This window comes from Oncorhynchus keta, chromosome 1, assembly GCF_023373465.1.
Source record: "Oncorhynchus keta strain PuntledgeMale-10-30-2019 chromosome 1, Oket_V2, whole genome shotgun sequence".
Lineage (NCBI taxonomy): Eukaryota > Metazoa > Chordata > Actinopteri > Salmoniformes > Salmonidae > Oncorhynchus > Oncorhynchus keta.
This window is the reverse complement of record NC_068421.1, coordinates 74,865,305-74,877,363: the sequence shown is the minus strand read 5'-3', so window position 1 is coordinate 74,877,363 and position 12,059 is coordinate 74,865,305.

The window sequence follows — 12,059 nt, the reverse complement described above, 5'->3', positions numbered from 1 at the left end:
TAGTGTATTGATATTTACCCCCCTCCTGCCCTCAGGTCTGGCATAATAGCACATGACAGAGACAAGACGTATTTATGCAGCTGTTATGAAGTCAAACATTCCACTACTGTAAATAGGCTATGGGACAGTGAAAATGTTAACCTCTATATTCTGAGATCAGAACATCAGATGTTTTCCTATCAACCTGTAGTGAACCATGGAAATTGTTACAGAGGGCCAGTCCTAAATGGCACCCTATACCATTCATAGTGCAGCCATAGTGCACTACTTTTGACCAGAGCCAGTACACTATGCCTAGGTTTGCACTGGCAACCCAATTCTGATATCTTTCCACTTATTGATATTTTGAGAATAATTGGGGATAAGACCAGAATTGGACTGCCTCTATTAACGAGGCCCATGTAGGGAATGTGGTGTCATTAGGAGACAGCTTGCTCTTCTTTGCCAGTCTTGTTCATGAAAAAGTCAAGTTTTTGGAAGTGTGTATTCTCTTACTGACCTGAGCTGCAGCAGTTTACAGCTGTGTACTCCTTTGGTCTCCAGCAGAGGAGTGGAACAGCAGGACTTGTGGGACTGTTTCTTACTGAAAGGGATCGTTTTATCATTGTTGTTTGTTCCAAGTTCTTCCCAGCTTGTTTGTTTGAACAGGTCAACAACTGTCACGCTCTCCCCCTCCTTTGGTGTTGTCCACTACAGCTGGGATGATGACGTCATCATGAAGTTATCAACATGCACTACCGTTCAAAAGTTTGGGGTCACTTAGAAATGTCCTTGTTTTTGAAAGAAAAGCACATTTTTGTCCATTAAAATAACATTTTAGCGTAAATACAGTGTAGACATTGTTAATGTTGTAAATGACTATTGTAGCTGGAAACGGCTATGGATTATCTACACAAGTGTACAGAGGCCCGTTATCAGCAACCATCATTCCTGTGTTCCAATGGCATGTTGTTTTAGCTAATCCAAGTTTATCATTTTATAAGGCTAATTGATCATTAGAAAACCCTTTTGCAATTATGTTAGCACAACTGAAAACATTTGTGCTGATAAAAGAGCATCAACTGGAGCATCAACATTTGTGGGTTTGATTACAGCCTCAGAATGGCCAGAAACAAATACCTTTCTTCCGAAACTCGTCAGTCTATTATTGTTCTGAGAAATGAAGGCTATTGCATGCGGGAAATTGCCAAGAAACTGAAGATCTCGTACAACGCTGTGTACCAATCCCTTCACAGAACAGCGCAAACTGTCTCTAACCAGAATAGAAAGAGGAATGGGAGGCCCTGGGGCACAACTGAGCAAGAGTACAAGTACATTAGAATGTCTAGTTTGAGAAACAGACACCTCACAAGTCCTCAACTGGCAGCTTTATTAAATAGTACCCTCAAAAAAACAGTCTCAACGTCAACAGTGAAGAGGCAATTCCGGGATGCTGACCTAGGCAGAGTTGCAAAGAAAAAGCCATATCTCAGACTGGCCAATAAAAAGAAAAGATTAAGATGGGCAAAAGAACACAGACACTGGACAGAGATATGGCTTCTTCTTTGCAACTCTGCCTAGAAGGCCAGCATACTGGAGTCGGCTCTTCACCTTGAGCAAGGCACTTAACCCTAGTTGTTCCTGTAATTCGCTTTGGATAAGAGAGTCTGCTAAATGACTAAAAATGTAAACCCATGGTGGGGTATGTCTGTTTGAAGTGCATGAAAAATAGATTTAACAATTGTTTGGGCATTTTCAACAGACACATGTTTCTTAAAGAGAAGTAGTCAATTTCCCCTCAACCATGAAAGACTATCATGCATGTTGTTGATGTTAGTTCTGTGTGTAGTTAAGGGCAAGGTGTGCTGCTTTATTTTGAGCGAGCTGCAGCTTTGCTAGGTCTTTCTTTGCTGCAGCTTTGCTAGGTCTTTCTTTGCTGCAGTTTTGCTAGGTCTTTCTTTGCTGCAGCTTTGCTAGGTCTTTCTTTGCTGCAGTTTTTCTAGGTCTTTCTTTGCTGCAGCTTTGCTAGGTCTTTCTTTGCTGCAGCTTTGCTAGGTCTTTCTTTGCTGCAGCTTTGCTAGGTCTTTCTTTGCTGCAGTTTTGCTAGGTCTTTCTTTGCTGCAGCTTTGCTAGGTCTTTCTTTGCTGCAGCTTTGCTAGGTCTTTCTTTGCTGCAGTTTTGCTAGGTCTTTCTTTGCTGCAGCTTTGCTAGGTCTTTCTTTGCTGCAGCTTTGCTAGGTCTTTCTTTGCTGCAGCTTTGCTAGGTCTTTCTTTGCTGCAGTTTTGCTAGGTCTTTCTTTGCTGCACGTGTTCATATTATCTGACAGTAATCAAGATCAAAGTCTGAACAACTGGTACAGTTGATATTTGTGTCAAAAACACAGAACATCTACGTATAACAGCCATACAGTGCATTCGGAAAGTATTCAGACCCCTTGACTTTTTCCACATTTTGATACGTTACAGCCTTATTCTAAAATGGATTAAATCATTTTCCCCTCATAAATCTACACAATAAAACAAATTAATATTACATTTACATGAGTATTCAGACCCTTTACTCAGTACTTTGTTGAAGCGCCTTTGGCAGCGATTACAGCCTTGAGGCTTTTTTGGTATGACGCTACAAGCTTGGTACACCTGTATTTGGGGAGTTGCTCGCATTCTTCTCTGCAGATCCTCTGAAGCTCTTTTAGGTTGGATGGGGAGCGTCGCCTAACTGGTATACAGAAGCAGCGTGTGAGTTTTAAGTTTGGGGAAGATCATTTTCACCATAAAAATTCACCTTTCTAATAAAAGCATTACATGCATAATTGCATTTCCAGTCACTTTTGATCATGGTGTTTTCCGCTAATGGAACATTCATCCTTATAGCCTGCTACCATATGTGCATTGATAAGCTTATAATGTGTTGAAAGAGCTTAATAGTTTATCAACATTTTAAGCGAAACGTTCTTATCTGTTGCATTGGCCACATTGCGTAAAAAAGTTTTTGGGAATATTGGAATATTTATTTCTCACATAAATAGAATAAGACAACCTTTGTACTATGGGGGATAGTAGAATGACATAGGCTAGTGTTTTTGCTGTTTGTTAGGCCTACTCATCTTGTTGGCTGACGAAAAGTAAATGTGGACAGTTCTTCCAATATCAACATGCACTGCGGATTTGGATAAGGATGTGCGCAGTTGCATCCCCGATGTGTCTGTCTTCACTTGTGGCCTGTGAGAAAGACCCGATCGTGTGATGGAGTGCCCTGCACTCAGGGAGAAGCCACAATGGCCACTAGCTGCAGAAGGCATGGATTTTTTTAGGGTGCATTACGGCCACACAAAGGGGATGCCGCTGTGAAATTTTAGGCATTATCAAGTGCTGGTCAAATTGTGAATGAGTGACTGATATAGTGTGTACAGCTTGCGCAAAAAAACAAGCAGAGATCATGCCTTTCAGGCAACCTTTTTCAAATCATCGTTGGAGTCGCATCATGCAGCCTTACAACTTATTAAAAATCTAAACATACGAAACATAGGTTTAATGTAAAGCTACATTAATAACTCTAAACTAGGCATAAAGGAACACCTATTTCTTTGTTAACTGCTCAACACAGAACAGCCACATGTGAGCTCTCCCTCAAATTGTAAAAACTTTTTAAAATGTAGACGTTCCAAAGGTCTGCATCAGTGGCTTGAAGGCTGTGTGTGGAAGCCAGGACATTCTAAATGTGTTTATTTTAATTCACGGTCAATTACCGTGAGACAGACATTTATTTGCTTGACAATCACCGGCTGACGAAATTTCGTGATCGCCACAGCCATATGTCCAATAAATTGAAATTACCACAGGTGGACTCCAATCAAGTTGTAGAAACATCTCAAGGATGATCAATGGAAACAGGATGCACTTGAGCTCAATTTCGAGTCTCATAGCAAAGGGTCTGAATACTTATGTAAATAAGGTATTTCTGTTTTTTATTTTGAATACATTCGCAAACATTTTTAAATCACTTTTGTCTTTATGTGGTATTGTGTGTAGATTGATGAGGAAAAACGTAATGTAATCCATTTTAGAATATAGCTGTAACATAACAAAATGGGGAAAAAGTAAAAGGGTCTGAATACTTTCCGAATGTACCGTACCTCTCCCCATCTTCACAACAACTATGTCAATATGACTTGATCATGATAACTTTACCATCCAGTGTTACTCCTAGGAGTTCAGTTTCTTCAACTTATTCAATAGTCACACCCTTTATGCACAACTCCAGTTGAGGTTTAGGCCTAAGAGAATGCTTTGAACCAAATACAACGCTTTTCGTTTTAGATGCATTTAAGACCATTCTGACACTGACTGTAACTCCTTGCTTAGAGTCTCAGTAAGCTCAATGGCTGTAGGTGCTAATGTGTAGTTTGTGTAATCTTAAGCATACATAGTCATTGTAACTCATTGTAAGACAAGTGGCAAATCATTTGTAAAAAACAAATAGAGAAGAGTAAGGCAACTGCCCTGAGTGATACTGCACTGTACATATCTGATGTTAGAAAAACTTCTGAGTTCTATTGGATAAGTAAAACTCCAACCATGTGATGCATGTGGTGTAAAGGCATAACACGTCAATAACAAAGGATGATCAATAACATCAAAGGCTGCACTGAAATCGAACAATATAGCTCCAAATATCATCTTAGTATCCATTTAATTAAGCTATCAGTCATCTGAGTCAGTACAGTACAAGTTGAGAGCCCTTACGTATATGTAGTAGTGAGTGGTAGTCTGTTTCCTAACCATAGCCAGTCCTAACACACAACATCATGACTGAATCAGCCAGTGCCAAATTGCTTCCTACCCCTTCACCTACAATCATTGAATGGTTAGGGCCAAGGGGAAGGGATAGGGGCAAATTGGGTACGACTGAGTAAGTGAAGGCCGATGTGCAGTCCCTTTGTCTTCTTCTGCCTTCCTCAAGCAGATTAGTAATGGACAGAGTCATGGTCTGGGTCTGGGGCAGTCATGTGCACACCACATGACTCTCCTTACTGCATGCTCTATAAGAGCTGCTCTGGAGGAAATGCAATTAAAATGTCTACTCCTGTTTAGAAGCATGGAGGCCATCCCATCCACCCAGTCCATCAGACACACACTGAGCTGCAGGTGATGTTGCAGAGCATGCACGCATGTGTGTTTGTGCATGAGAGAGATGGGAGGAGGAGAGGAGGAGAGAGACATATAGGGGATAGAGAATGATGCTGAAAGCCAAGCCACATAAAAACATGTAATTAAATTATAGAGGGGTTAAGAACAAATCAGGAGAGTAAACATAATAGCAATGTAAAGGTAAAGAGACGCTGCAGCTTGGTTGCCATGGCACCCACCTTCTGAGCCCAGACAATATGCCTTTTGTGTTTGTATGGTGTGTGTGTGTGTGTGTGTGTGTGTGTGTGTGTGTGTGTGTGTGTGTGTGTGTGTGTGTGTGTGTGTGTGTGTGTGTGTGTGTGTGTGTGTGTGTGTGTGTGTGTGTGTGTGTGTGTGTGTGTGTGTGTGTGTGTGTGTGTGTGTGTGTGTGTGTGTGTGTGTGTGTGTGTGTGTGCGTGTGTGTGTGTGTGTGTGCGTGTGTGAGAGAGAGAGAGAGAGGGGGTGGGGTAGCCTGCATGCTGTTACAGTGCTTTTAGAAAGTCTACAGTACCTTCAGAAAGTATTCACACCCATTTACAGCCTGAATTTAAAATGGATTACATTTAGTTCTTTGGTCACTGAACTACACATAATACCCATAATGTGAAAGTGGAATTATGTTTTTCAAAACATTTACAAATGAATGTTATTTATTTTATTTATTTGCTCCTTTGTACCCCGATATCTCTACTTGCACACTCATCTTCTGCACATCTATCACTCCAGTGTTTAATTGCTATATTGTAATTATTTCGCCACTATGGACTATTTATTGCATTACCTCCCTTATCCTACCTCATTTGCAAACACTGTATATAGACTTTTTTCTATTTTATTTTTGACTGTATGTTTGTTTCTTCCATGTGTAACTCTGTGTTGTTGTTTGTGTTGCACTGCTTTGCTTTATGTTGGCCAGGTGCAGTTGTAAATGAGAACCTGTTCTCAACTAGCCTACCTGGTTAAAAAAAGGTTTTTAAAAAAATTAAGAATGAAAAGCTGAAATGTCTTGAGTCAATAAGTGTTCAACCCCTTTGTTATGGCAAGCCTAAATAAGCTCAGGAATAAAAATGTGCTGAACAAGTCACATAATAAGTTGCATGGATCTGTGTGCAATAATAGTGATTAGCATGATCGTTTAATCTCTGTACCTCACACATAAAATTGGCTGTAAAGTCCCTCAGGCGAGCAGTGAATATCAAACACAGATTCAACCACAAAGACCAGGAAGGTTTTCCAATGCCTCGCAAAGAAGATCGCCTATTGGTAGATAAGTACAAATAAATAAAGCAAACATTGAATATCCCGTTAAGCATGGTGAAGTTATTAATTACACTTTGGATGGCGTATTAATGCATCCAGTCACTACAAAGATACAAGCGTCTTTCCTAACTCAGTTGCCAGAGGGGAAGGAAACCCCTCAGGGATTTCACAATGAGGCCAATGGTGACATTAAAACAGTTAGCTCGTTGTTGTAAGAATGGTCGGACCAAGATGCAGCGTGGGGTAGATTAATCATGTTTATTCATGATAACCAGCAACAAAACAAGAAAGAGAAAATCAACGAAATATAGTAGGGCTCAACAGCAACAATCATATTTAGGCAGCCCTGTTGTTTGTGGGATCTTGTCTATGTATAGTTGCCTGCGAGCACTACATTAGCTTCACGTTTCGTTTTGCGCTTTATTGTTTTCTGTGTGTTTCACTTCTAATAAAAGAGGATGGAATCATACCACACTGCACCTTGGTCCAATCCTTCCAACAACGATCGTGACAGAAGATCCCACCACCCCAGGACCAAGCAGTGTGCCCAGGAGGAGCAGACAGCCTGGACTTGGGAGGATATATTGGACGGGAAGGGATCCTGGACGTGGGAGGAAGTCATGGCCGGAAAGGATCGGCTTCCATGGGAGCAGACGGAAGCAGCGAGGGAGGGACAGCGATGACACCGAGGATCGCAGCCATGACGTAGGCCCAAGAAGTAGCCTAAAAAAAATTGGGAGGGGGCACACGGGGTGGTCGGCAGAGCCAAGGTGGAAATCAGAACCATCTCCCTGTACTCACCATGTGGATTTGGTCACCGATCAGGTGACATGTTTTCCTGTTCCACGCACCATATCTCCAGTGTGCCTCCACAGCCCGGTGCGTTAAGTGCCTGCACTGCCTGCATCCTCCTCCTCTAGCATATAGCCTGCATCCCCCTCCTCTAACACATAGCCTGCATCCTCCTGATCTAATGTATAGCATGCATGCTCCTCCTCTAATGTACAGCCTGCATCAACCTCCTCTAACATATAGCCTGCATCCCCCTCCTCTAACACATAGCCTGCATGCTCCTCCTCTAATATATAGCTTACATCCCCCTCTAACACACTGCCTGCATCCTCCTCCTCTAACATATAGCTTGTATCCTCCTCCTCTAACATATAACCTGCATCCGCCTACTCTAACGTATAGCCTGCATCAACCTCCTCTAACATTTAGCCTGCCTCCTCTAACACATGGCCTGCATCCTCGTCCTCTAAAATAAACCATAACTCCTCTGACATATAGCCCACATCCCCCTCCTCTAACGTATAGTGTGCATCCTCCTCCTCTAACACATAACCTGCATCCTCCCTCCTGTAACATATAGCCTGCCTCCTCCTCCTCTAACATATAGCCTGCATCCTCCTCCTGTAACATATAGCCTGCCTCCTCCTCCTCTAACATATAGCCTGCATCCTCCTCCTCTAACATATAGCCTGCATCCTCCTCCTCTAACATATAGCCTGCCTCCTCCTCCTCTAACATATAGCCTGCATCCTCCTCCTGTAACATATAGCCTGCATCCTCCTCCTGTAGCATATAGCCTGCCTCCCCCTCCTCTTACATATAGCCTGTATCCTCCTCCTCTAACATATAGCCTCATCATCCTCTAACATCCTCCTCCTGTAACATATAGCCTGCATCCTCCTCCTGTAACATATAGCCTGCCTCCCCCTCCTCTTACATATAGCCTGCCTCCTCCTCCTGTAACATATAGCCTGCCTCCTCCTCCTCTAACATATAGCCTGCATCCTCCTCCTGTAACATATAGCCTGCCTCCCCTCCTCTAACATATAGCCTGCATCCTCCTCCTGTAACATATAGCCTGCATACTCCTCCTGTAACATATAGCCTGCCTCCCCCTCCTCTAACATATAGCCTGCATCCTCCTCCTGTAACATATAGCCTGCCTCCTCATCCTCTTACATATAGCCTGCATCCTACCGATCCTCGACTTTGGCGATGTCATCTACAAAATGTCTTCCAATACTCTACTCATCAAACAGGATGCAGTCTATCACATTGTCATCTGTTTTGTTACCAAAGCCCCTTATACCACCCACCACTGCGACCTGTGAGCTCTAGTCGGCTGGCCCTCGCTACATATTCGTCGCCAGACCCACTGGTTCCAGGTCATCTATAAGTTTTTGCTAGGTAAAGCTCTCCCTTATCTCAGTTCCCCTCCTCTAACATATCGGCTGCATCCCCCTCCTCTAACATATCGCCTGCATCCCCCTCCTCTAACATATAGCCTGTATCCCCCTCCTCTAACATATAGCCTGCATCCCCCTCCTCTAACGTATAGCCTGCATGGCATCCTCTAACATATAGCCTGCATTGCATCCTCCTCTAACATATAGCCTGCATTGCATCCTCCTCTAACATATAACCTGCATTGCATCCCCTCCTCTAACATATAGCCTGCATTGCATCCTCCTCTAACATATAGCCTGCATTGCATCCTCCTCTAACGTATAACCTGCATTGCATCCCCTTCTCAAACATATAGCCTGCATTGCATCTCCTCCTCTAACATATAGCCTGCATCCTCCTCTAACATATAGCCTGCATTGCATCCCCTCCTCTAACATATAACCTGCATTGCATCCTCCTCTAACATATAGCCTGCATTGCATCCTCCTCTAACATATAGCCTCTGCATTGCATCCCTCCTCTAACGTATAGCCTGCATTGCATCCCCCTCCTCTAACATATAGCCTGCATTGCATCCTCTTCTAACGTATAGCCTGCATTGCATCCCCTCCTCTAACATATAGCCTGCATTGCATCCTCCTCTAACATATAACCTGCATTGCATCCTCCTCTAACATATAGCCTGCATTGCATCCCTCCTCTAACATATATATTGCATCCCCTCCTCTAACGTATAACCTGCATTGCATCCTTCTCAAACATAGCCTGCATTGCATCCTCCTCTAACATATAGCCTGCATCCCCTCCTCTAACATATAGCCTGCATTGCATCCTCCTCTAACATATAACCTGCATTGCATCCCCCTCCTCTAACATATAGCCTGCATTGCATCCCCCTCCTCTAACATATAGCCCTGCATTGCATCCCCTCCTCTAACGTATAGCCTGCATTGCATCCCCTCCTCTAACATATAGCCTGCATTGCATCCTCCTCTAACATATAGCCTGCATTGCATCCCTCCTCTAACGTATAGCCTGCATGGCATCCTCCTCTAACATATAGCCTGCATTGCATCCCCCTCCTCTAACGTATAGCCTGCATTGCATCCCCTCCTCTAACATATAGCCTGCATTGTATCCCCTCCACTAACATATAGCCTGCATTGCATCCTCCTCTAACATATAGCCTGCATTGCATCCTAACCTCCCCTCCTCTAACATATAGCCTGCATTGCATCCCCCCTCCTCTAACATATAACCTGCATTGCATCCTCCTCTAACCTATAACCTGCATTGTATCCTCCTCTAACATATAGCCTGCATTGCATCCCCTCCTCTAACATATAACCTGCATTGCATCCCCTCCTCTAACATATAACCTGCATTGCATCCTCCTCTAACATATAGCCTGCATTGCATCCCCCTCCTCTAACATATAGCCTGCATTGCATCCCCTCCTCTAACATATAACCTGAATTGCATCCCCTCCTCTAACATATAGCCTGAATTGCATCCCTTCCTCTAACATATAGCCTGCATGGCATCCCCTCCTCTAACATATAGCCTGCATTGCATCCCCTCCTCTAACATATAGCCTGCATGGCATCCCCTCCTCTAACATATAGCCTGCATGGCATTAACCATAGCCCATTGCATCCTCCTCTAACATAACCTGCAGCTCTAACATATAGCCTGCATGGCATCCTCCTCTAACATATAGCCTGCATGGCATCCCCTCCTCTAACCTATAGCCTGCATTGCATCCCCTCTAACAGATAGCCTGCATTGCATCCCCTCCTCTAACATGTAGCCTGCATTGCATCCCCTCCTCTAACATATAACCTGCATTGCATCCTCCTCTAACCTATAGCCTGCATTGCATCCTCCTCTAACATATAACCTGCATTGCATCCTCCCTAACCTATAGCCTGCATTGCATCCTCTCTAACCTCTAATCCCATATAACCTGCATTGCATCCCTCCTCTAACATATAACCTGCATTGCATCCTCCTCTAACCTATAGCCTGCATTGCATCCCCTCCTCTAACATATAACCTGCATTGCATCCCTCCTCTAACCTATAGCCTGCATTGCATCCTCCTCTAACATATAACCTATTGCATCCTCCTCTAACCTATAGCCTGAATTGTATCCCCTCCTCTAACATATAACCTGCATTGCATCCCCCTCCTCTAACATATAACCTGCATTGCATCCTCCTCTAACATGTAGCCTGCATTGCATCCCCTCTAACATGTAGCCTGCATTGCATCCCCTCCTCTAACCTATAGCCTGAATTGTATCCCCTCCTCTAACATATAACCTGCATTGCATCCCCTCCTCTAACATATAACCTGCATTGCATCCCTCCTCTAACATGTAGCCTGCATTGCATCCCCTCCTCTAACCTATAGCCTGAATTGTATCCTCCTCTAACATATAACCTGCATTGCATCCCCTCCTCTAACATATAACCTGCATTGCATCCTCCTCTAACATGTAGCCTGCATTGCATCCCCCTCTAACATATAGCCTGCATTGCATCCCCTCCTCTAACATATAACCTGCATTGCATCCTCTCCTCTAACTATAGCCTGAATTGTATCCCCTCCTCTAACATATAACCTGCATTGCATCCTCCTCTAACATATAACCCATTGCATCCCCTCCTCTAACATGTAGCCTGCATTGCATCCTCCTCTAACATATAACCTGCATTGCATAACATGTAGCCTGCATTGCATCCCCTCCTCTAACATATAACCTATCCCCCTCCTCTAACATGTAGCCTGCATTGCATCCTCCTCTAACATATAACCTGCATTGCATCCCTCCTCTAACATGTAGCCTGCATTGCATCCCCTCCTCTAACCTATAGCCTGAATTGTATCCCCTCCTCTAACATATAACCTGCATTGCATCCTCCTCTAACATATAACCTGCATTGCATCCTCCTCTAACATGTAGCCTGCATTGCATCCTCCTCTAACATATAACCTGCATTGCATCCTCCTCTAACATATAGCCTGCATTGCATCCCCTCCTCTAACATGTAGCCTGCATTGCATCCCCTCCTCTAACATATAGCCTGCATTTCATCCCTCCTCTAACGTATAACCTGCATTGCATCCCCTCCTCTAACATATAACCTGCATTGCATCCTCCTCTAACATATAACCTGCATTGAATCCCCTCCTCTAACATATAGCCTGCATTGCATCCCCTCCTCTAACATATAGCCTGCATTGCATCCCTCCTCTAACATATATCCTGCATTTCATCCCCTCCTCTAACATATAGCCTGCATTGCATCCTCCTCTAACATATAGCCTGCATTGCATCCTCCTCTAACATATGACCTGCATTGCATCCCACTGTTCTAACGTATAACCTGCATTGCATCCCCTCCTCTAACATATAGCCTGCATTGCATCCCTCCTCTAACCTATAGC